This window comes from Nylanderia fulva, unplaced genomic scaffold (genome assembly GCF_048542155.1).
Source record: "Nylanderia fulva isolate GAGA-0341 unplaced genomic scaffold, ASM4854215v1 Scaffold7, whole genome shotgun sequence".
Taxonomy (NCBI): Eukaryota; Metazoa; Arthropoda; class Insecta; order Hymenoptera; family Formicidae; genus Nylanderia; species Nylanderia fulva.
The window spans coordinates 3,153,623-3,178,945 of NW_028190807.1; the positions used below are offsets into that span (position 1 = coordinate 3,153,623).

At 41.3% G+C, this 25,323-nt stretch overlaps 1 protein-coding gene across 7 annotated transcripts in view; it reads right to left on the bottom strand.

Annotated features, from left to right (window-relative positions):
- The window catches only part of kug (FAT atypical cadherin kugelei), a 310,594-nt gene that overhangs the window by 149,842 nt on the left and 135,429 nt on the right, over positions 1–25,323 (bottom strand). The gene's annotated exons all lie outside the window — the stretch shown is intronic.

A 25,323-nucleotide genomic window follows, 5' to 3' on the forward strand; every position in this document is an offset into this window, starting at 1 on the left:
TACATCGTTATGCACATACAAATAGATTTCTATAAGGCAAACTATTATTGGACATCACGGCTATTTAAATATGACCTAATTGGAATCCCTGCTATTCTTGAATTCTACGAAAATGAAATATCGATGAATACATGGCCACATTTTCGGCAAATTATATATATTTAAAGTGACGATATGTGCATGTATATTCAATAAATGATGATTGAATGATTTAATCGTCATTTTGACAGATAATCGATTATTTGATTATTTAATATTTAAATAGGTCGCGATAACTGCAATTCATAAAATACTTTTAGTAATTTAACACAGACCAGTGAACATAAATTAGCATTAGAAATATTCGCGTACCGTATCGAATTATTAATTAATTTTCATATCTATTCTCGTCAGTCGCGTGAAAAATTAGCCGAGAATTAAACCGATAGAAACAATAAGAGACGAGCTTTGAAAGAGAAACGTATTCCTCAGACAGAGTTGGGTCGTTACGCGTGAATAATCGTTTCAGAAGGATGTTAACTACCGCGGTAAGGTATACAATAGTATACATATAACGCAGTATCGCACCGGTCGACCGCGGCAGCACACACAATCTGAGATCGATCTACAAATAGAAAGAAATAATTTACCGACGTGCGGGAGCTAAACGAGCGCAGGGCATCTCGCGGTGTACCTTGCCGGCTTAATGGTCTACATTCTACGCGTTTCGCGATAGGGGGAAGATAAACTCTGACCCCTTAGTTTCTCGGGTTTAATATTTTAGCGACGAAACGTGCGCAAACGCAAAAACACGCCTCGCGAGAGAGAGAGAGAGAGCTGAAACAGCTGCGGGAGACACACCGTGCGCGACTTCTCCTTCTCGAGCTATGTCATCTTTATGCCCCATCTGTACAATTAAATTACGCAAACCGTAAACGTCGGCGCATAAATCAGACGGTGGAGAATAATACTTGCAGAGACCATGCCGACGTCGTCGATGCACAACTGAATAAGAATGAACGATAAAACGTTATTATTAATATGATGCTGTAAAAATAGTATTGTTTGTACGTGTCCATAAAAGTTGCGGAAATATTATTATATTTATATTATGTTAATATAATAATATAATATAAATTATTATTATTATAATTAATATAAATTAATATAATTAATATAATATAGAAGAGAAAGAATAGGGAAAGGTAAAATTTAATAAATCCAAATAACAAAATGCCGGTGCCTAAAGAATTGTTCTTAGGAGGAAGACGTGTTTACACGAGCTTTGAATGCGTTTTAGCGACTCGTTTCTCGCCCAAGCTTCAAAAGGCAAAAGAAAATGGAAGACAAGTGGAGAAATTGAGTGGTTCGATCGGGACAAACGATCGAGCGAAAAGCTTTGGTCGATTACTACAACGAGAGGGAAAACGGATATCGCACGTCCGCCCTGGAAGAACGGACTTATTTGTCGAAGACCGTCGTTGCTTGGCTCTAAACTATAGCGAACGAATACACATATTCGTGTGTATATAAAATTTATTTCCTCTGACGCGGCGTTACAGATTTTTCACGACACGACATTGTTGTCCGTCGCCGAAGTGAACGGTGTCACATTTCGCATTTTTCGGTATGTCACGTCGACGCGGGGTTTTATTTTTAAGCCATTCAATCACGTGTGTCCACCGAGAGGCGCATTACGCCACGAAGAAATAAAGCTGCCGCAAAGTCGTTTCGAGAGACTCAAAACGTTGACCAACCAACCGGTCACGGTTGGTAGATTCGGAGATTATATTCGACGATATTCGGCAGAAACGTGACGTAATTTCGAGAGAACTGTTTTTTACGATTCTTCGGAATAACGAAAGATTCATACGATTGTAACGCTTGATTCGAAATTTGAAACGTGTATAAAAATATTACACGCTGCGCAAGTGTAGAAGTTTTGCACAGCCGGAGAGCAAAATGTACAAATGCGGGACGCACTACAAAAATATACGCGACAATGCATGAAAATGTGGAACGTACCGAGAAACTGTGTAATTATTCCCTCATCAGTGTTAAAATTACGATGACGGGCGTAAAAAGGTGCTACTGATGTTGAGCGGCAGCGATCTCACGCGTCCTTTTGTTTGCTCTCGCGAGACAAACTTTCTCTCCTCTTCTCTCTTGTGTCGGACGTGCGGCTCCTGTCAAACTCGGCGAGAAGAGATTGTATTGACATCGATGTCTCGATATTATTGGCGTATAATGAGAAAGGAGAGCAAGCAAGAGTATATACATATATATATATATATACGAGTCGCAGTTAGTTTGCGGATCGCGTGTATATTCGGTGCAGGTATACGGTGTGTCAAAGTTTGCATAGACGTTTATGCGAGACTGCCAATCGTTTGCCGATATTGAGTAGCCGTGCGAGTTGCAACTTGGTGCGAGAGTTCGGTATTTCGCGCGCCGGTTTCGCACGCCGGACTTTCTCTATCCTGCGTGCAAAACTTTTCTAATTACGGTTATTATGCTGGTTCGTGTATCGTTAATGGAAAAGCTGTCGTTGACAGGACTTCGATGCGTTATAAATGACGGAGACGCGCTTTCACGGCTCCGCGATCGCCGGTGACACTTGCCTGTGTCACCACGATGATTGAATCTTGTAAAATCGACGGAGGGTAGAGAGAAAGAGAGAACACGCGCGACAATAAATTTTTAATATGAAGAGAAAAGCTTTATTAATATCGAGGAGAAGAATAGAAGCTCCATGTTTTTTATGCTTTGAATATCTGATCTAGTTCATGGATTTAAACGGCACCCAAGATAGATATAATACTCTTCCTTCATATTTTATAGAGAAGTAAGATGCCTTCGCGAGTTTCATTTCTCATATTTGAAGGAGTGTAGCATAGAAGACAGACGTTCGTTCGTTGGAAGGATTTCACGGTTGTCATATCGCAATCCAATTCTTTCAAAGCGATCTTTTGCACTTGTTTAAAATTTAACACGTCGACTACCTTCTCGAAGGCTTGAGAAATAATATTTGATTATAATGTAGTCTTCCGGAGAATTTCGAAACAGATAATCACCATAAATCTCACTGTATAAATATGATCCAATCAAATTTCCTATTATCGAATCACTGGAGATTTATATTTCATAGTGAAACATTGGAATCATAAATGTGTAGGTAAAGATAATTTCAAAGAGATACGAAATATTTGCAAACTTGTGATAGCATAGCATAGAAATGAATATCAAATTAAAGAAGATTCAGAATAGAGATAGAACAATAATAAAAAAAGCAATAATAAAAAATCATCGAGTTATGATTATATAAGCGTGACGGTATACAGCATTCGCTATGGTTGTGGATTCGCGCTTTGCAACGACGGCAAAAAGTAAAAGGAAAATAAGAATAAAAAAGAAAAAAAAGTGCAAAATGTACCACCGGTTCGAGAGCAAAGCGAGTGCGACTTGGCTCGTTTCGTTCTTATCGAGCGAAATAGAGCAAGGAACGGGATCGTCAATAGGGCAAAGGCAATTCTTTTTCACGCATTCTGCGACACCATCAGTAATATCATGTGCCATATAATAATATATTTCGCGATCGACGCGCAAAGTTGCAAATTGAAGGACTCAAATTGAAAATGAAATTTCTATCACCTCGAAAACACTCTCGGTCATTACTAGATAATTTTGGTAAGCGCGTTCGGTCGTTGCTTGTGATCAATAGAGGCCAATCGAGATATTTCGAAGCATCAGAATTATTATGCAACGTGCTCATATTAAAGGTAATTAATCGATTCGCTCGAACTAAACTACCCATAACATTCTAGAGATTTCACTGGTATATATGCGCATAGATACATACTCGTACGTATACAAAGTCATAAAACTTTTAATAAACAAAGTTCTGGAACAATATAATTACATTATGATCCTCCCGAAAACAGCCAAGTTAATTATATCTCAACATCGAGATAATTAATGAAACGCGTTTCAAAGATGCGATTCTTCATTAAATATACAAGACCAGGGGATACGAGAACAATACGAGGATGTCGTGAAATGAGAAATAGAGCGATACGAAATTCATCATGGCAAAATATAGCCGCCATACCATTCTAAGCTCATAATGCAATAATGACATCTGTTATTTCGATGCTTATAACGCAATATGTATGCAAAGCCGACTAGCTTAATCTGATCCTCTTGATCAATGCATCGTCCAGCATCCAGTGCTTTCAGTTTAGACTTCCGATAACTAGATGATCGAATAACCGATTTCAACGAAGAGAGCAGTCATCGCTGCTATATAATGGCGAACCTGACTCGTGGCCCTTGTCACCCTCTATTATGCAACGAGCGGTCAGTTTCATAAGTTCGAGATAAGAGAAAAGAAACGTGCAGCAGTCCTGCAAATAATTTGCGTTGCGCAAACGCCATCTCCAATTACTCCGTCACGCTTCGCGTCGCAAGCTGGACAAATTCTCGGTATGTATACGGTACATTATGATATACACGCTATAGGTCGTGCGACAGCGTGTCGAAAGGAGAAGTGCCACACGCGATCAGAATAATGGCACTTCAGAGATCAGAGTACGCGTAAATAATTCCACGGCCGGATCTGATCGCGCGAATCGCATTCCCAAGGGTGTGTTAAAATCGCTCTCTCGTCGCTGCACCTTGAAAATTTCCTTCGCTTTCAATTCGCCATCAAACTCTAAAACTCTTATTACGAACTAATTCTCTCGAAATTAATTACAAAATTAAAAGCGCACCTTCGCGCTCCTTCATTTAAATCACTTTCAAGCCGTAAAGAGGGGAATAATCAGCGGCGCCCGTGATTTGTGAGTAATTATCGGACGCGATTCGGACATAAATCGAATGCAAAGGGAATTCGCAAAAGCGCGCGACGAAGATGAGAGAGAGAGAGAGAGGTGACCAAACGAGCTCGATCCGAAGATTAATTTAAAAAAATCTCGCCGTGTGCTGGCGCTGTTCGGCCGAGAGTTAATCGATATCTGTCGCCTCCGGGTAACGCGGTGTATATATACTACAGGAAGAGGAAGGGAAGAGAGAGAAATCGGCCCGTTTCGATTAATCCTTTCGTCCGCTTGCTACCTTAATGCCCATCGTCCGGCGGCAAATTACGTCGTTTACACCTCGCGTGCGACAGCTGCGCGCGCGGACACGACTAAAAGCGCGTGCAAAAGCAACACGTCGCTTGTTTGTGCTCTCGGACGAATTACAATTCCGCGGAAAGCCGCAAGAACGGAGAACGAGATAGCACGGTCGCGTATGGCGTATGTATATATGCATGGCCAGGCGGAGATGATGCGATCTCGCGTGTAATTATCGCCGCGTCACATTGACGCGAGTTAACGTCCGCCGGTGATCTCATTTTCTGCAGGAATCAAATTCGAACGGCAATTAACGATTGTCCCGACATGAACGGCATAATAATTATCCGTGAATCCGACGATTCAACAGGATTCTATTTTTCTCATTGTAGGTGTTGTGCAATGCGGAATATATTGTATTATCTCGGAATTGTCATATATACATATGTAGGATTTGATTTTTTATATCCCGGGTGTATAGGATGAAAATGATCGAGGAATATACGTATGAATATATATATATATTTTAGAACAGTAAAACAAGACACGTTATCACCGGTCCGTACAATGTCTCTCCGCTCTCGTCTACGCATACACTCACACTGCCTGTTCCTCTCTTCGCTCGCTCCCCTCCCCGCCTCGCTCGCCATCCATCTATCTCTCTCGTGATCGGTACCTCGCGATCGTCTCGCGCTTAACGCTCCCTAGTTTACGCGCGCAATCCAACAAAAGAAACAAGATGTATATAACCAACTTAACACAATATATATATAGCTAACTTAATCCTACACTCGGCCATTCGACTGACATCTGACCTCAGATGTCATTTGCGTGATCTCCGTTGCTTGGTGGATCTTCGCGTGGTTCGGCCCATGGCTTCATATGATCTGCAGCTGTTGAGGTTTTCTTTGGACCTTCTCCTTGGCCTATTTTTTCTACAATGTAGCGATCGTTGCGCAAAGTGCGTTTGACTTGGTAAGGCCCCAAGTATTTTGCACAGAGTTTCAAGCCTGGTCCGCCCTGAGTCCTTTGAATAGCTACTAGATCGCCTTCGCCATAAATATTTGGTTTCTTCCACTTCCGATTATAAGTTTGTTTATTTTCGGCTTGCATCTTCAAAATCGCATCACGTGCTTCTTCTCGTATTTGATCACGTTTTTCTTGAAAGGAATTGACATTTTCCGCTTCCAAAATTTCTTTTATTTGTGGATCTTCCTTCAGCCTCATTCGTGTTCCGAATAGAAGATCGAACGGCGTCTTTCCTGTGCTTCGGCTTGGCATTTGATTTAGATATTGTTGAGCACGTGCAACAAATTTATACCACTGCGTCGAGTGAGGTATAGACAGCTTGGTTAACAATGGAATTAACGTGCGGTTTAGGCGTTCGATTTGTCCATTGCCCCTTGGTACGCCAGTAACGATGGCGATGTGCTCAATACCTTCGTCCTTACAATAAGATTCAAAATCATGGGATGTGAAGGCTGTCCCCTGGTCGGATACTATTCGTCTGGGATTTCCAAAGATGGCGGACTGCTCCATTAGATGATTTAGAACTTCTGTTGTCGTGGTACTCTTCGTTGGGTAGAGCCATATGAACTTTGTAAAAGCGTCTATCACTGCAAGTATGTACTGATATTTCTTCTGCGTGGATGGCATCGGTCCTAGGTGATCTATGTGGTAGGTATCTAGCGGGGCTTCCTTATCAATTTGGTGGAGCCACCCTTCTTGTTTGCCGGTTTTCTTCATAGCCATAATGCACGTAAGGCAGTTCCGAATTACTTTGTCGACCTTTGAATGCATATTCTTCATCCAATAATCAGATTTCAACAGTTGCTCTGTCTTTGCAGTTCCGAAATGACCGCGCTCGTGAACATGACAAATTACAGAGATCTGCATCAACTTCGGTACAACGATGGGAGTATCGTCATCATTCTTTTTGCATAGCAGTCCATTTATTAACACAAATTCGTCTGTTTTCTGTTTTTCCACTTGTTTTCTGATACTTTTCAGTTCTTCATCTTCCAGTTGATTATGACGGAGTCTTGCCAGCATGCTGTCTTCGCATTCTTCTATTATCATTGATGTTGGCAACGGATATCGGCTCAATGCATCTACGTGCCGCATATTTTTTCCAGGGCGATGTATAATTGTATATCTGAAATCTTCAAGGAAAAACGCCCATCTTGCGACTTGCGCACAGATGTCCCTTTTCTTCATCGTCTGTGTGAACGCCTTGCAATCAGTTACAATGGTAAATGAGATTCCGATAAGATATACTCTGAACTTCTTTAATGCTTTAACAACGGCTAATACTTCTAATTTATAACTATCGTACTTTGATTCGGCCGGTGTGGTCCTGCCACTCGCATAATATACCGGGTGGAACATACGATCTTCGCTGTCACGCTGCATTAATATCGCGCCGAAACCAAGAGCAGATGCGTCGGTGTGTAATTCTGTCTCTGCTGTGGGACAATATAAATGTAGGACAGGCCTACTACTCAGAGCTTCTTTCAACTGATCAAACGCGTGCTCCTGTTCTTCTCTGAATTTAAATTCTACCCCGCCTTTCAACAAATCGGTGAGAGGTCGCGCTATATACGAGTATCGCGGTATGTATTTCCGATAGAACCCTGTAAGTCCCAAAAAACTTTGTAAAGAACGCACATTTGTCGGCTTCGGAAAATGTTTTATGGCATTAGTTTTCTCTTCGGCGGGTGAAACTTTACCGTCTTCTATCACGTGCCCTAAATAATTTACTTTCGAATCTAATAATTGACATTTTTTCCAATTTACTGACAATCCGTGCTCGGCCGCCGTCTTTAATACCATCTTAAGCCGTGCTAGTCCACCCCGTACATCAAGCGAAGGCACGATTAAATCGTCCATATAGATTGCAACTATCCCTTCTTTCGTTAAATCACGGAAAACAGCATTCACATATTTTTGAAAATACGCCGGAGACGTACAAAGGCCAAATGGCATTTTTAAAAACTCATAGTGTCCATTAGGGACAACGAATGCGGTGTATTTGCGACTATTTTCCTCGATTGCCACATGAAAAAAACCGTTTTTTAGATCTAAAGTACTATAAATCTTTGCGCCTTGTAACAAGTCAAGTTGATCCTCAATCAACGGCAAAGGATATCGGTTCTTAACTATTTTTTCATTTAGTTTCCGGTAGTCTACGCAGATTCTTACCCTGCCGTCCTTTTTTCGCACAAGTACGATCGGGCTCGCGTAATCTGAACACGACGGCTGTATAACTTCTTCGTCTAGCCACATACGAATTTGCGAATCTACCTCGGTTTTTTCTGCTGCGGATAATCTGCGCGCGTTTTGTGTAACCGGTATATCGTCTTTTACTACTATCGACATTTTAATGCCTACTTCCCTTTCTTTTTTCGGCTCATAATTTTCCATTAATTGCTCGACTTCTTTTCTAATCCCTTCGTCTTTAATATGTGACAATTCTAATTTATCGTTTTGTACAATATCAATTTTATAAACTTCCGATACTTCCGCGACATCCTCTACGACCTTAGAAACGCTTACTACGCCTTTTTTAATACACACTTCAACAGTATTCAGAAAATCAGATCCTACAAGTATACCGTGTGGCAGTGTTCCGTCACGCACAAGATGTACGGTAATATCGTAAACTTCCGCGTCAATACCGATTTTCAAGTGCATGTCTCCTAACGTTACGATCTCGCCCGAACCTGCCCCGCGGAATCTTATCGTACGGTTACTCAAAGTCGGCGAACCAATTTTTCTATACTGTTCTTCGGAAATTAAACTAATGTCACTGCCGGAATCGATTATCGCATTCAGCTTTGTATTATTGATAACAACGTCTTTTCGGCATTTTCCGGAGTTGTACTGTACCACGTTACAACTCTTTTTTTTCTCTACGCTTGCACTTTCCGGACATTTCGACGCTATGTGGTCGTATTTATTGCATGCAAAACATTTCGCGCCTTGTCCTTTCGAGGGACACGCGGCACTCAAATGACTGTTGTCGCCGCAATTATAACAACGCTTCACTTCCCTTTTTTCCACGTTCGCGACCGGTTTCTTTTTGTTATCGTATGCTTTTGACTTCGACTTACCGAACATTTCCACATAAACATCGAATTTGTCCTTTAATTCACGCATGTTTTTTGCACCGTATAAAACAGATTTGCGATATCCCTCGTCGTCGACGCCGTCGATAATATATTGGATGGTCGCTTTTGTTTCGACATCGGCTCGTGCGGCTATTTCCATCATCTTGTAGCAATATTCGTGATAGGATTCATCTGTCCTTTTCTTTCTTCGTTGCAGCTCCTTGTGCACCGCTCGACTGTCTACCTTCAGTGCGAATTCTTGCTTTAAGGCGACCTTCATTGTTTTCCACGTCTTCCCGCAGTCGTCCGTTTTCATAAACAAACGAGCGGATCCTCGTAACAGTCTTTTCGCGTAAATGGTTTTTTGCATTGCATTCCATTCGCACAGCTTAGCCAGATCTTCAAATTCTTTGATCCACGATTTTATATTTTTCCCGTCATCTCCACTGAAAGTATCAATTGACTCTTCGACGTCTTTAAAAGTAGGTACAAACTTCGTTCGTCCTCGTGCTTCGTCTTCCTCGGCGCCATTATTGTTGTTGCCTCGTTCGTCGTCACTCTCGTCGCTGGATATGTCGTCATTGCTGCTTTCGTCTTGTTGATTTTCCAGGACCAGAGCCGCCTTTAATCGTGTTACCAGATCGATCTTGTTGCCCGCTACCTTGAGCTTGCGTTTTTTAAGCTCTTCTTTTAACTGGACTATCGTCATATTGTCGGTCTGTAGCACGTCGTTTACGTCGTCATTTCGTTCTGCGTCGTTGTTCTCTGCCATGTCTCCTTCAACTTCTTTTGTCTTGATTTCTCGTTCGGCTCGATCCCGGACGAGCCCCCAATTGTAGGATTTAATTTTTTATATCCCGGGTGTATAGGATGAAAATGATCGAGGAATATACGTATGAATATATATATATATATTTTAGAACAGTAAAACAAGACACGTTATCACCGGTCCGTACAATGTCTCTCCGCTCTCGTCTACGCATACACTCACACTGCCTGTTCCTCTCTTCGCTCGCTCCCCTCCCCGCCTCGCTCGCCATCCATCTATCTCTCTCGTGATCGGTACCTCGCGATCGTCTCGCGCTTAACGCTCCCTAGTTTACGCGCGCAATCCAACAAAAGAAACAAGATGTATATAACCAACTTAACACAATATATATATAGCTAACTTAATCCTACACATATATACAGACATGTACGTATATGCAGAGATCTATTTTAATTTGGTTCAAAAATTTGCTTATACGTCTTCAAATATAAATTATATAATATATAGATAGTATAATGTAATGAGACATTACATTATACATATAATAATGTACCTTATCGTTTGAAAATGCAATATAAAATTTAAATCAAAGAATTATTCTTTTTATCGATAATTTGCATAATTATTATTAACAAACAATGTGATTCCATTATTATATTAATGTATATAATCATTATTAGATTATAATCAGAATTATTATTAATATATATAATCTATTAACATAATATGTACATATATTATCGCAATATAAATGATGTAAGAAAAATAATAATAAATGTATTAAATGCACGATAATGTGAATAACGAATATAGGCTAAGAAAATTAGAGATTTATAAATAAAAAATAAGATGCAATTTCTTTTATTTAGGTTTGTTGAATTTTTTAAAGTAATGGAGAGAGAGAATGAGTAAACACATTTTGCAATATTATAAATTTATATTGTTTTTTATTTTGGAAATAAACATTATCTATTATATATCTAAATTTTTTACTGATTTTTATATATTTCGGAAAATAATCTTTAAAGCAATTTTGTATATTATTTACATTCAAAGAAAAAGAAAGAGAATAAAAGAGAGAATTTTGAAGTCTAAGGAAGGATATTTTTGTCGTATTATATTAATCAAATTTTATATATTACGCTTCAGAAAAAATTGTTAAAATAATTTTTTAAAAATTAGACGCTCAATCTGACCTAATGGTAGACAGCTCAATATAGACTCTCTAAAGTACTCTGAACAGCAATCATCTCTTTCAATTAATACATTACGATGTGGCTGCAGTACTCCTCGATATTCTCGATGTTCGTTATTATGCACTCACACTCACTAATACACTTAACGCTCGATTATATTCGCGGATAACGTTAAATACGCGGAATAATACATCAATCATTTCGATGTTTCGATGCAAACCTCAATGTCCAGTATAACAACCGCATTGTTATCGCGAATCGTTACTTGATATATGATTGTCTATATAAAAGTCACTCGACACTACCGATATTCCCGATATTCGATCACATTTACGAAAATCCCGTAACGTATACGTTATATTCGCAAATATAACCCTCCTTCGAAGGTCGCGAAACGCGAATATATAAACGACACCTATGGGTCGATATCGATCACATTTTAACACGAGATTAATTGATCCGTCTCGATTGATCCCTCCCGGCGATCCCGAAATATGCTCCTTAGCAATTCAAATGCCGAATAACACCCATCGTGATGCACCTCGCGGGCGAATAATGCGAGATTCGCGCGCACTGGAACAATGGAGCGCTGGGCGTTGATTCGACCGAAAGACGCGATCATTTGTACTTAACTTGTCAATCGACCGTTCGTCGATGGGTTCGACACCCCGGACGATCTTCGTACGCGAATTTGCCCGGGATGGGCGAAACGACGCGGAAATGGGAAGCGGCAGCGCGACTCGATTCGACCGTATCCCACAATTTTGGTCACGTGATCGCGACTCGCGACATACGAAAAAGGCGCGATGTTGCCCTTTGCGTACGACGCTCATTTTTAGCGTCAATAAATAAAAGATTACGTCACACGATAAAAGATAATGAATTAATATTTTAATTTTTAATTATGGGATACCCTCGGCCGCTGAATTTTTTTATTAAACATCGAACGTCGACATCTTTATTTGTATACAACGAACAAATTGAATTAAAGAAATAAAAATATTTTTAAAGATAAAATTGAAGAATTTGATTAATTTATTTAATTGACAGGTGCTTCTTTTCAAGAGAACGGCATAAAAAAGACGAGTTATACGTGTGTGGCAAAGGGCGGCTGCAAAATTACGAAACGCAGAGGAACAAATATTGTTGATTTGAAATACTAATAATCCATTTATCTTCTCTTATTTTATCGATTTATCTTTACACTGTTTGTCTTAAATTTTATTCCTATTAATATTAATATTTGTAATATTATTTTATGTAAAATGTATGACTACACAAAATTACCCATGTAAATATAATAATTAAGAATTAATTTAAATAATTTAAATAATTGAGGTACATACATTATCTGAATAAATTTGTGAGTTATTTCGTATATTATGTGCCGCACAATTTTTTGTATTTGTCTGCATTTCTTTACATAATGCGAAATGTATATACTTGCAAAATTATATATAATTTTGCAAAATACTACTTCTATATTATGTGTATATATATACATATAAATATAAAACATTTTATTAAAAAATAACTTTGAAAAATCCAGATGATTTAACATTAAATAATCTCTATAGATTCTAAATGATGACTGCACGTGGAAGAATGGAAACTAGAAGGTAGAGTCGCGCATTACAGAATAAGAATTAAGAACAAAATATAAATAACACAGCACGTCTTCCGAGTATTATACGGTAGCAATAAAGCATAAGAACATTATCGTGGCTTATCGGAATTCCAACAATGCATCTTCCGGTCGTATATTAAGTGCTTAAACGATCGTATATATATATATGTATATATACACGGAAGGTGCTTCGCGTGACACTCCATTCGCCGTTTTTATGTCTTTATAAATACCACGATGAAGGAGACAACAATAAGTTCTCCCAAAGATCGTGGACCAGGGCGCGTAAAATGAGCACTTTACGAAAGAAATAACGTGGTTTGAAAAGAAATCCAGCCCGCAACAGTGTGTGCTTACGATCGCGTGGTTGCGCGATGATTGCTTAAAACGACTAACGAGAGATCCGTTCTGCAATGTTTGCAGTTTATCGTTCTGATAATAACCTCGAGGAATATCATTCGAATGAACTGATAACTCGTCAATATTACCGCGTACGCTTCGAGCGATGTAACAGTTCGGTTTATATTTCGGCCAATCAATCACGTATCATTCATATAGGTACGCACAGAAATTGTAGACGTACGAACCGCTTGCTAAATAATAAATAAATAAGATAAATATAGGAAAATCTAATTGTAAGATATGTTTTTTCCATAGCACTCAAACCATTTAATACGATTAATCAAGCGAAAGAGAAGTATTGTATAAAAGAGAGCATTATAACATTATGAGTTGATAATAAAACAATTGTGAGAAAAATGCTGATATTTATTTGTCATATTGCAATTATTTTCACTCTAATTAAAATAAATATTTATACAGCTAGCAATCTGCGCGGTAAAGAAATTCGAATTAATACATCGATATATCTAGAATAAATTTAAGTAAATTAAATGTTTTATCATCAAGCGCGAATGTCTGTTATATTCTGATAATTGAACATATTGAGCACTATTTTCTCCGCAAATCTGCCAAACGGAAATAAACCGTTAAGCTTTGTGCTGAAAATTAATTAAAATAGCCGAAAATTATCAAAAGATTTTAATTAATAAATGATTATAAAATGGAAACGTAATATGAAAATAATGATAATATGAAGTGCATAAACAATTAATAAGAGTTTTATTATGTATACCTACTTCTTGCAACTTTCAGCAAATGGAAATTTCATAAAAAGATCAAAATAATTCATCATGATGGAAAAGTTTGAAATGACGTTGCGATATTTATTAGATATGAAAATCTGATCTCGAGTTATTATAAAGTAATAAACAAATTCCGATAAAATAAATTCGAAATAATCTGACAGATGAATATACATGTAATCACTTGTGTAATTCCACACAATTCTTTGCATTAAATTTATGAATTAATAGGGTGCAACAGTAATGACTTTATCTTTACTAAACACATTTTATCGTGTAGTTGTAATTGTATAATTTTGTATAATTTATCGGGGTCGAGATAAACAATACGAAATTACGAGAAAAGCATTTGTTTTGACTTTGACAAAATTCGCGAGCGCGACGGAAATGATTGCGATGAGTATTGTCAATCTATCTAGCATAAGCAAACAGATGCAATTACAAACTGGGAGCGACTCAAAATTGACGTTTACGTTTCGATGCACATGTCAATACGCGGCAGCGGCTGGCAATTAGATCAAGTTCGGTCATTTATTAGTGCTATACGTGCTACGGTCACGTCAATTAACCCCGACTATGCGCATGCTAATCGCCTTTATGTAAATACACCGAATACGTAATCCCATTTTGGCAATCCTGCTACTCCCAACGATTACTCAGTGGTTACCCAAGTATTGACTATTGTCAATAGCGGTATGGATCTTTCGCATATCGAAATATAGTGACTAAGAGATAAGAGTTCTTCCTAATTTCACGTGATCGGTCAGACTTCCGTCTGTAACCGTGTATGGAAATAAGCGCATCTTCCCCAAAGTTTGGAGAATCTTCAGACGCTCCAGCGAAAACGACTCTGACGAAATCGACTCCGAATTCGACATGGGACAAACTCGCTCGCTCTGAGATTTTGGCGAAACCCCAGAGCTATGACTTTTTCTCGAAACTTTCAGCAAGGTAATCAGATAGAATCGGTCTAGTCGCGCCGCTTCAAGCTTGTCGAGTTCTCTGCAACTTTTCTCGAGACTCAACGTCGCACGTTTAATAACCCGCGACCCCGTACGTCAGTCGGGTTCAATTCATCAGTACTTCAACAGCTCCCATCTTTCTTTGATAGTTTAAAGGAGAGTAAATATTGTTAAAATATTTTATCAAAATATATATCGTGCATTCTCTCAAATAAAATTGAAATAAAAATGTATAAAAACTGGAAATATCAATACTTAATTGAAAAAATTAATGAGCTGGTTTTCTTACGTTTTTAAAATGAATAATTATATTTTTGAAAATGTCCCGAATCCCACGGAAGATGACGATCATTTTTTAACCGGATGCAATGGAAGCAGATTGTCTTGGAGCATGCTCATCCCTTTCTTTCTCTCATCTCGGTTTCCGGAAACGTGCAACATAGACACGCTGTCGCGTGTGTCGTGGTATATACGTCTGCACAGAGGCAATTTGGCGAAGGGACAAAAGAATCGCGCACGTAGCGACGATAAAGCTGAGTAATCCCGATTCCCACGCGCGCCGAGTATCGCACTCGGTAACAGGACGATACTCTCGCTTGATGTTCCGTAAACGGGGTTATCCTCGTCGAGGTTATCCGATTAGCCGACTCGCTGAGGCCATAAACTGTGTTTCGTCCATCCCTCTCGCAGTCTGGATATTCGCCGGCGGATCCGATCATTCAACGAACGTAATGTTGTAATCCCGACATCTTCCACGTCGCGACGCGGCAATGATGATAATAAAACATTGTTCACGTAGCATCTTGTGGCTTCATCCTTCTCGACCTTCGTATAGCTCCAGGGAAACAAAAAAGCGAGGCTGTATGCTAACAAAGGTGACTAAAAATCGCGTCTTTGAAAAGGAACGCGTTATCACGTCACTATATCGCGAGAGAAAACACAGAAGGATACATATACGCAAATTATCGTGCGAAAGAATTTCTAGTCATTTTTCAGAAAATCATGAAAGCTTCCCGTTCGCGCGATGACTCGTGGAAAATCGAACGTCGCGTTATTTCTTGCACGATGGCGAGAAGAAACCACGGGAATAAATAGCAGTACATTAAACGGGATTATATGGGACAAGAAGACGGACACGAAAATTGTCCATCTTTTTACTGTAGCCGTCCCGGTAACATACGACTACTTAAGGGACTGATAATTATGGAGCACGGTTATATATCAGCGAGCAGATGATGCGTTATAAGTTCGAGTCGAGTGTGTGAACGCACAAAAGCGCCACTTGCAATCGATTCTCGATTCTTGACGAGCATGCTACCGCTATTGAGGTACGATCAAAAAAAGCATCGTATGAGAGTCGCTCTCGTAATTATGTGCCTTCTGACACGTACATAAAAAGATCAGATTTCTCGAAAAAAAAAACATGATAAAAATAACGATGACAATAGTGTCAAAGAGGCACTTATTCGCGAAACACGCATGCTTTTGTTCTATAAAACATTGCGCAATTCAAATTCGATAGACGTCGTGTTCCACGCAGCCGCCCGTTCAAAATGTTATAAGATACTCGGAGATAAAGCGTCAAAAAAAAGCTACAGCAATCGATGAGAAAGATAATCGATCTATCGGATCGACTTCGGCGAGAACCGGCCGCGGTCCACAAAGCGACGTGGATATCCATCACTTACGCCGCGAGTGTCGTCGGGTCAAAGGTGTCAATTAAACAGAAATGGCACGCTAATGAACAAAAGCCTTCCCGTAATCCGGTACGAGCCGCGCGGGTATCCATTATTAGCGTGTCACGTAAGTGGTTTTCTTTGCCTGGCAGCTGCCCAGAAGATAATAATTGGCTGCGGGAGCAGCGCGGCACGAGGAGAAACGACGACGACGCCGAAGTGGGATATTATCCCACGGACGCGCCGAGGAACACCTAGGCGGACGGCCAACTCTCCAAGGCTGTTCTTGGAATTATTCCGGAAATCTCCGTGTGGTGCGGCACCGCTCGTTTCGAAGTCACTCACCCGCGACAGAGAACGGCACGATAAGTACGGCGGCATAATGCGTTCTAAAACGCGTCGCAGCAGCAAACGACCGGCTTGCTTTCTTTCTTTCCCTCTTTCTTTCTTTCTTTTTTTCCTTTCATTTTTTCTTTCGTTCGTTCGTCACCATGCAAGTCGGAATTACGTTAAACTCGTTTTGAACGGGAAGAGAGCATTCCGCGAACGGATAAACGATTCGCAAATCGTTTCCTCTGTTATTTTCACATATTTCCGTATACATTAATCGATATAGAATTTATTTTTTTTTTGTAATAACAGCTGTCACGCGTTCGTGACAATACAAAGCTCCGGATCGTAGTTTTCTGAGGCGCCGTCGGGTTGTGGAATCGAGCAACGCGTTGAACCGGCGAAATTAACTGTCAATTATGTGTCACGCGGAGTTACAAATATATAATGGTGTCAAAGAATGCGTATACGCGCATGTTTCAGTATATAAGTCATCGTATTTACTTTCGTTCATTTGTTTCGTTGTTTTGTGAAAAACAAAGTGGAACTGTTGGTCAATCAATATACCACGCTGTGTTATAATTTATTTCATTTCGTTAATTGATTCTACATATAAAGATCCATTCTTGAAAATTAAAAGAATTAATGCAACAAATTGATACATTACTTCAAATCTAATTGATACACTAGGTATTTTAAATTATTCGTCGACTTATTGTCGCACACTAAAACTCACATGTAAACTAAATAGACATAATAGACAGTGTAATTATAAGCTTGGTTCCTTTACATTTCGTAATAATAATTCGCAGGATTAATTTCGCATTAAGTATGTTTAATATTCGAAATATGATGGAGCTTTAAATACGTAAGGTTGCTGATCATTATAATACCAAAATATTTTATAATTATAAACTCGGATTATGTGCACAGATTATTTCGGCGTGAAGAGCGAATAATAAGAAAGGAAAGGAGGTCGCCTATTAAAAGTCCACACCTTGAAAAAAGTGCTGATACTAATTACGTAACTGCCGATCGTAACGAGGGGCTGTCCTCGCCGCGTTATAATATCCGTATATTATTTATTAAGGGAACACTGTCACAGGCGTCAAGCCATGCGGTTATAAATACGGGTATTTCGTTTGACGTGATGCATAACGAAGACGCTGACTTGAAGATAACGACGTGTCTTAATTGCATTCATCGACTTTCATCGCGTAGCTCTTCTTCCCCAAAACGATTAATTACTTCCGGTGATGATCAGCGGCTTACTCCTCGTTATCCCGCTGTTGTTTATTGCCTACGAAACTCTTGTGCTCATATTCGCTTAATTTTAATATCGTCCTATTTACGGAGAGAACATTTCACGGAGAAAAGCGTTTCCTCAATTTATATTTCATGTTACTTTTTTCTCCGGGTATATACATCTATTTCCCAATCAATGGATACATTACATAATAATCACGTCGACGACCATTATATTAAATAATAATACATCCACGCAAAATATGCACAGGCAAAAATGAAAATAAATACATTCCTCTCATTGTGCACATTTGCTTTTAACACACATATATATATATATATATATATATATATATATATTTGCCTTTATTATTTATATGAATTATTTTCGATAAAAATGCTTCTCATATATATATATATATCTACGTAAAAAGATGCATATTGATTATTTGCGGAATCTTCTTCATAAGAATAAAATGAAGCGCGATGACTGACATATACAATACGAATGTATTTAAAAACATATATTATTAAGTCGCTTAAGAACCGTATGCTCGGAATGAAGCTGTTATTCTATTCATGGGTCAAATTAAAGGTCGGATTGTAATCGCGTGTAATGACGAGGCGAATTGAAGTCTGCATAATCGCTGTGTTACAGCTCGACGGCCTCGCCTTCTCGGAGCGAGCAGCGAAGTCAGAAAAATATTCGTATGACACGAGCTCTTCTCGTTCGCATGCAAATCCGGCTCGGCACGATGCGTTCATTCGCCAAATGTTCAGTGAATGCAAATGCACCGCATTTATATAAGGAACTTTACTGTGTGTTTCCCATGTAATTGTCATATTTGGATGCAATACAGAGTCCGTATATGCATATATATTATTTGTGTATCGTTTTCTCGCACAAGTATCTAAAAAAGATGATAAAATACTAATATAAAAAACAAAAGTGAATAAAATTTATCTCCAGCAGCGAAATGCGCTAGATCGATTAGTATCCCGTAAATAAAACGCTTTCGTCGTATCATATATACTCTTCATTCACCTTCAATTCTCCGATAAATTCTTGTTATTCACGAACTCGTGCACCCGCGAAAAGTCGCGAGTATATCGTATAGGGGTGAGAAGAAACTCACGCTTCTCGAGGAAATTCAGGTCGGTGCATCAGGAACAGATTCCACAGAAGGCGGGCGTCGGTCTATGAATTTTTGAATGAAATCTACCAGCCCGTAGATGCCGCGAGAAACTTTCCGTCGACGACACTGAACAACTGTGAATTATTCATGTAACTGTATCATCGTTATGCTTCCACTGTTTTCGCGGCAACTTTATTTTCCGCGCCGGCGCCACGGCCACGTCGCGTCAGCTTTCACCGAATTTAATGCAGATCCTGTTCCTCTGATGACACGCAGCTAGGGGTTTAAGGTTTCGGAATTGGCTCCGTCTTACATTTCCCGTCCATCTTACGAATGTCTGTCGAAACGGGATACGAGGAAAGAAACGCCGATGTCTATTGTGTTTGGGAATGCACGAAATGTCATCTCACGTTATGTCACATCTAGCAAAGAGATGTAAACATCAGAAAATTTTTCGGAAAAAGTAATAAGAAATAAACAAAATATTTTATCTACATTTTAATATTTTGAAATATTGTGTTTTTTAATTTGCATGCATTATTTCAATAAAAAATATTCGACGATATTACTTTTAACAAATAAATATAATTTCTATGATTAAAATGCAACAGAATTATCCTGGAATGTTTAAATATAGAATACCGATAAATAATATTGTATTGTTTATTTATATTTATTAATTCTCCTCCAGCAAATAAAAATAATCTTTTGATAGAAATATTACAAATATAAAAGTCAATTTTTATTGGCTCGAATATTACGTAACAATAATTATTACACATCTCCATTTTATTATCTCGAATTACGTGGGTTTTCCTAGTTAAAGCAAGCAATTGCATAATTAACTGTCGTTCAAAGATCGATGTCGCAAAAGAAAATGTGCGAACGCAAACGTTTAGAGGAACGGAAATAGCGATGGAACGACGATGGGTACCAAAACAATAAAATGTCACGTGATACGGGAAAACCATTTTAACCGTTTTTAGCTCCAAGCTGCTGTCAGCTATCTGCACAGTATCTACGTGCGAAGAGTAACGCGTGGCAATACTCGAAATATCCATCTATCTAAAGCACATTTACGACAATTTATCACCGCCTAGAAAATGCAGAACCGGAACGTAGCAATCGCTGGAAGCTTTTTGCCGCTTTTCGCGTGCGCCAATTGAGACAGGGAGAGAGAGAGAGAGAGAGACTTTGTGCAGTTGGCACTAAAGATACCAAATTCACAGTCGTGGAACTCGATGCAGTACAGCTTAAAGAGTTCTTAAGCTGTAAGGCTGCTGTGAACGTTAATTTATTTCGCCCGAGAGCAATGTGTCTCTAAATAAAAAATGGTTGAAATTGCGAAAATGCGTCTTTCCAAACTGCGCGTATCAATTACAGCGTCAAATGACAGAAACATTTGTTCTCTCAGGGTATCGAAGAGGTTTCCAGAACGATTCACCACAGCCAGTATGGTAACAGTATGTCTTAGGTTAACCATTATTGATTCAAAGCCGTTCAAGGACCAAGAGCGAGAGACTCGGACGCCTCTAAGAGGGCTCTCCATAAATCTGTAATCTTGATCCTCGTTTTCCCTCATCTCTCCCTCACGCCACCTTTCGCGTTGCTGTCCATCCCACCCCATCCAGTATATACCCTCGTACAATCCGCTCGACTCCAATACATTTCCAAGAGTGGATGTATCGAGGACTCTATTTCCCTCTTTCTCTCTCTCATGTATAATATATATATATATATATATATCTCTTTCTATATACAATATATATATATATATATATATATATATATATATATTTCTCACGGTAAGACTCGAGGGAACTTCCCTCAGGAATTTCGAGTTGGCGATTTATGCCGCAAGGCTGCGGCTTTTGTGCCTCGCCGCCTCGAGCATTGCGCGCATAATTTCAATATCGTGGTCGTTCAAAAACGTCGTCGTCGTCGCGTCGGTCTGCTACGCGCGCGAGAATTCCATTTTAATTTCCCCCGATCGCATTAGGAGTCTCTTCCCAGGTACCTTTTCTCCCGTCGCGCCAGAGTATGGAGATAACATCCAGTCGGAGTGACGTATAAGCGTAACTCGTTTCCGAGTTTCTCCTTTGGTAATTGTTACGCGTGTCGCGATGAATTTGGAGGAACGATACGAGACGGGAATTTAATAATGATGTGAGAGAGAGTATTTGCAGATATCACTAATATATTTCTCAAATGCACACGTTAAAATTCGATACAGGAATATATAAAGAAAGACCGTGCGGATATAGTGTGACTGTACGCGGCGACTGTCGGTAGCGAACTCCACTTTCGCATGTAAAAATATTCTACTTCTCGTTCGCCTCAAAACGCCCTTCGATCGGCTTCGAGAGGCTTCGCGAACTTTCTCTATATTTAATTTCCTTGTCTCTAACGTCACGATGTTTTTCGTCTTTCGTCTCGTCTGTTATATTTATTTCTATTTATGTTTATTTGTCTCTCTATCCTTTTCGTATGCGTGCGTGTCCGTATTCGTATACGTGTTTCTCTTGCTAATATTTTTGGGGAAGCATGTGACGATATAATCGCCACAGTACTCCCCCGCCAGTGCTATACCGATAGCACGATATCGTTTGAACACTGCGCGTTTCTGCAATAGTTTTCCCGATGGCAGACCGAGACGAATTACAATTTTCCGCCGTTACATGATACGTTTGAAGCATATAAAACCAAATACTATGACATAATGATATGCTGTACTCTACATACAAAAAAAAAAAATCTCAATTTATTTATCGTTGCGCTAACGCCCGTCGTTCTCGGTCTGAGATTCGTCAATTTACTTTTACAAAATAAAAAAAAATAAAAACAGAATATCTATACACATTTCCGGTACGCGCCGCATTCGTTTTCTTTCGTTTCGCGACTTCTGTCAATGTTACTATGTATAAAATTTTATCGCAAACAACCGTCAAAATTTAACAAAACCGCGAACCGTATATTTACTCCTTTTTTTTTTTACATATATATACATATGCGCGGCGATTCCTCACGACTTCGCGATCTGCGTCCAGGTTCCTCGGTGCTACAGTCCCGCCTGGAACCGACTCGGGAATCGGACTCTCCTTCCCGTTCGTGTCGTCCTTTCGCTCACTCGGGGCAGCGGCCTCGCGTCCTCTCGCGCGCCTCGCCGCTCGACCTCGGTGTCCTGGTCTCGCGCTGTTCGTCCGTCGACCGCACCCTCTCGGCTCCGTGTCGCCGACCCTGCTGAGCTGCTGTTTTCTGCTTCGGGCTGTAAAATATAAGCAGGCTTAATGCGGTCTATAGAGACCGTTTTTTCCTTGCCGTGCATTCGCACGACAAAGATCTTTTCGCTGCGGCTGATCACTGCGAATGGTCCCTCGTACGGCGCCTGTAGCATCGTCCTCGGCCCGTCGTGTCGAACGAATACGTGCTCGGCCGTCGTCAGGTCTTTGTATATGAATGGTCGTCGTTCGCCGTGTCGGGTCCCATCCACAGGTCGCAGCTTCTCGAATTGCTCTCGCAGATTTCCGACAAAATCGGCGGCGTCGTCCTCGTCCTCCGTCGGTCGCCGATTCAGGAACTGCCCCGGAATCCTCAACGTTTGGCCGTATACCATATCGGCCGCGGTCGCTCGCAGGTCATCCTTCCAGGCTGCTCGGATCCCGAGCAACACCGTCGGCAGCACCTCGGTCCAGCGGTCGTTCTGCTGGCATTTGATCGCTGCTTTTAGTTGTCGGTGAAACCGTTCGACCATCCCGTTCGCCTGCGGATGGTACGCCGTCGTCCTTAGGTGGCGCGCTCCCGTAAGCTCGCTCAACCGCCGGAAAAGCCTGGACTCGAATTGACGGCCCTGGTCCGTCGTGATCCGTAGAGGTGCTCCAAATCTGCATATCCACCCTTCGTAGAAGGCTCTCGCAACCGTCTCTGCCTCCTGGTCTCGCAACGGGAACGCCTCCGGCCATCGTGTGAAGCGATCCACACACGTCAGGCAATATCGTTTGCCCTCCGAGACTGGCATTAGGATGATATCCAGGTGAATATGTTCGAATCTGCTGGATGGCGCAGCAATTGTTCCGAGCGGTGCTGACACGTGTCGTGATACCTTTGATTGTTGGCAGGGCACACATGTTCGAGCCCAGACCCGGCAGTCGGTGTTCATAGACGGCCAAACGTAGCGCTGTGCCACGAGCTTGCCCGTCGTCTTAATACCCGGGTGCGCCAAATTGTGTATCAGATCAAATGCGGCCCGGCGAAAAGGCCTTGTCAAAAACGGTCGTGGTATCGTTGTTGTCGTGTCGCAATAAATTTTTCTCCCGGTTCCGGGAATCTCTATCCTGTTGAGTTTCAGGCCGGACTCTCGCCGCAAGTATTTCTCAATCTCCTCGTCCTTCTCCTGCGATTCCGCCAACGCGGCGTAATCCAGGGGAGAGTTGAGCTTTTCTATCCTCGATAGCGCGTCGGCCACGACGTTTTCTACGCCCGCCACGTGTCGAATGTCGGCGGTGAACTGTCCGATATAATCTAAATAGCGGAATTGTCGCGGCGTGCTCTTCTCAGGCTTCTGGCGGAATGCGTATATTATCGGTTTATGGTCCGTGTATATTGCGAACGTGCGGGCTTCCACCATGTGCCGAAAGTTCTTCACCGCCAGGTAAATTGCTAGTAGTTCTCGGTCGAATGCGCTGTATTTCGTTTCGGCTGGGCTTAGCCTTTTCGAGAAAAACGCTAAGGGTTCCCAGCCGTCACTGCCTCGTTGTTGTAATGACGCGCCGATGCTTTGTTCGGACGCGTCGGTAAACAATGCGAGCTCCGCGTTTGCCCTGGGGTGTCTCAGAAGGGCGGCCTCGGCTAAATTGGTCTTCGATGCCTCGAATGCTTGTTGAGCCCGCGCCGTCCACGATATTGTCGCCTTTCCTTTGATATTTCCCTGCAGAAGGTCGCTCAGGGGCGTCAATATTTCGGCGGCCTTGGGCATGAACCTCCTGTAGAAGTTTACCATGCCCAAGTATCTTCGGAGTTCTTTCGCCGTCCTCGGCGACTGCATCGTCAGCACCGCCTCCACTCGCGTCGGCAGCGGGCGAGTTCCTCCTTCGGAAACCTCGTATCCGAGGAATTCCACGCTGCTCTGGCCGAATTTGCACTTCGCGGGGTTGATGATAACCCCGTATTCTCGTAGACGCTCGAATAACATCCGCAGATGTTCGCGATGTTCTTCCTCCGAGGATGACGCGACGAGGATGTCATCAATGTACGCGTAGGAGAAATCAAAATCGCGCAGAACTTCATCTATGAAGCGCTGAAAGGTTTGCGCTGCGTTACGTAAGCCGAACGACATGTACGGGAATTCGTACATGCCGAACGGCGTGGTTATTGCTGTCTTCGGCACGTCCCTTTCTGCCACCGGTATCTGGTGATACGCGCGTACCAAGTCTAACGTTGTAAAAATTGTCTTTCCGGCGAGAGCCTGCGCGAAATCTTGTATATGTCGCACCGGGTAGCGATCCGGGATCGTTCGCGCATTTAATGCCCTGTAGTCGCCGCAGGGTCGCCATTCTTCTCCTTTCTTCGGCACCATGTGCAGAGGAGCCGACCAGCAACTATTCGACGGTCTCGCGACCCCGGCTTCCACCATTTTCCGAAATTCACGTTTTGCCGCCGCCAATCGGTCCGGAGCGAGTCTCCGCGGTCTGCACGCGACGGGCGGTCCCGGTGTCGTCTCTATGTAGTGCCGCGTGGCGTGGATCGCGCCTCCCGGACGCCCGTCTGGCCTCGCGATATCTGCGTACCGCTCCAGTAATCGGTGGTATGGAGTCTCTCCCGTAATTGTCTTTACGCTGGGTGCATCACACTGGATGCAACGTCCACGCGCGGTTAGACTAGTTACTTGGTCGATGAGACGCGACCCGCGTATGTCCACCAGGAGTCCGTAGTGCGCCAGAAAATCGGCGCCGATTATCGGTCTCGAGACGTCCGCGACCACGAACCGCCACGAAAACGCCCGTCGTAATCCGAAATTCAATTGTAGGGTTTCCGTCCCGTAA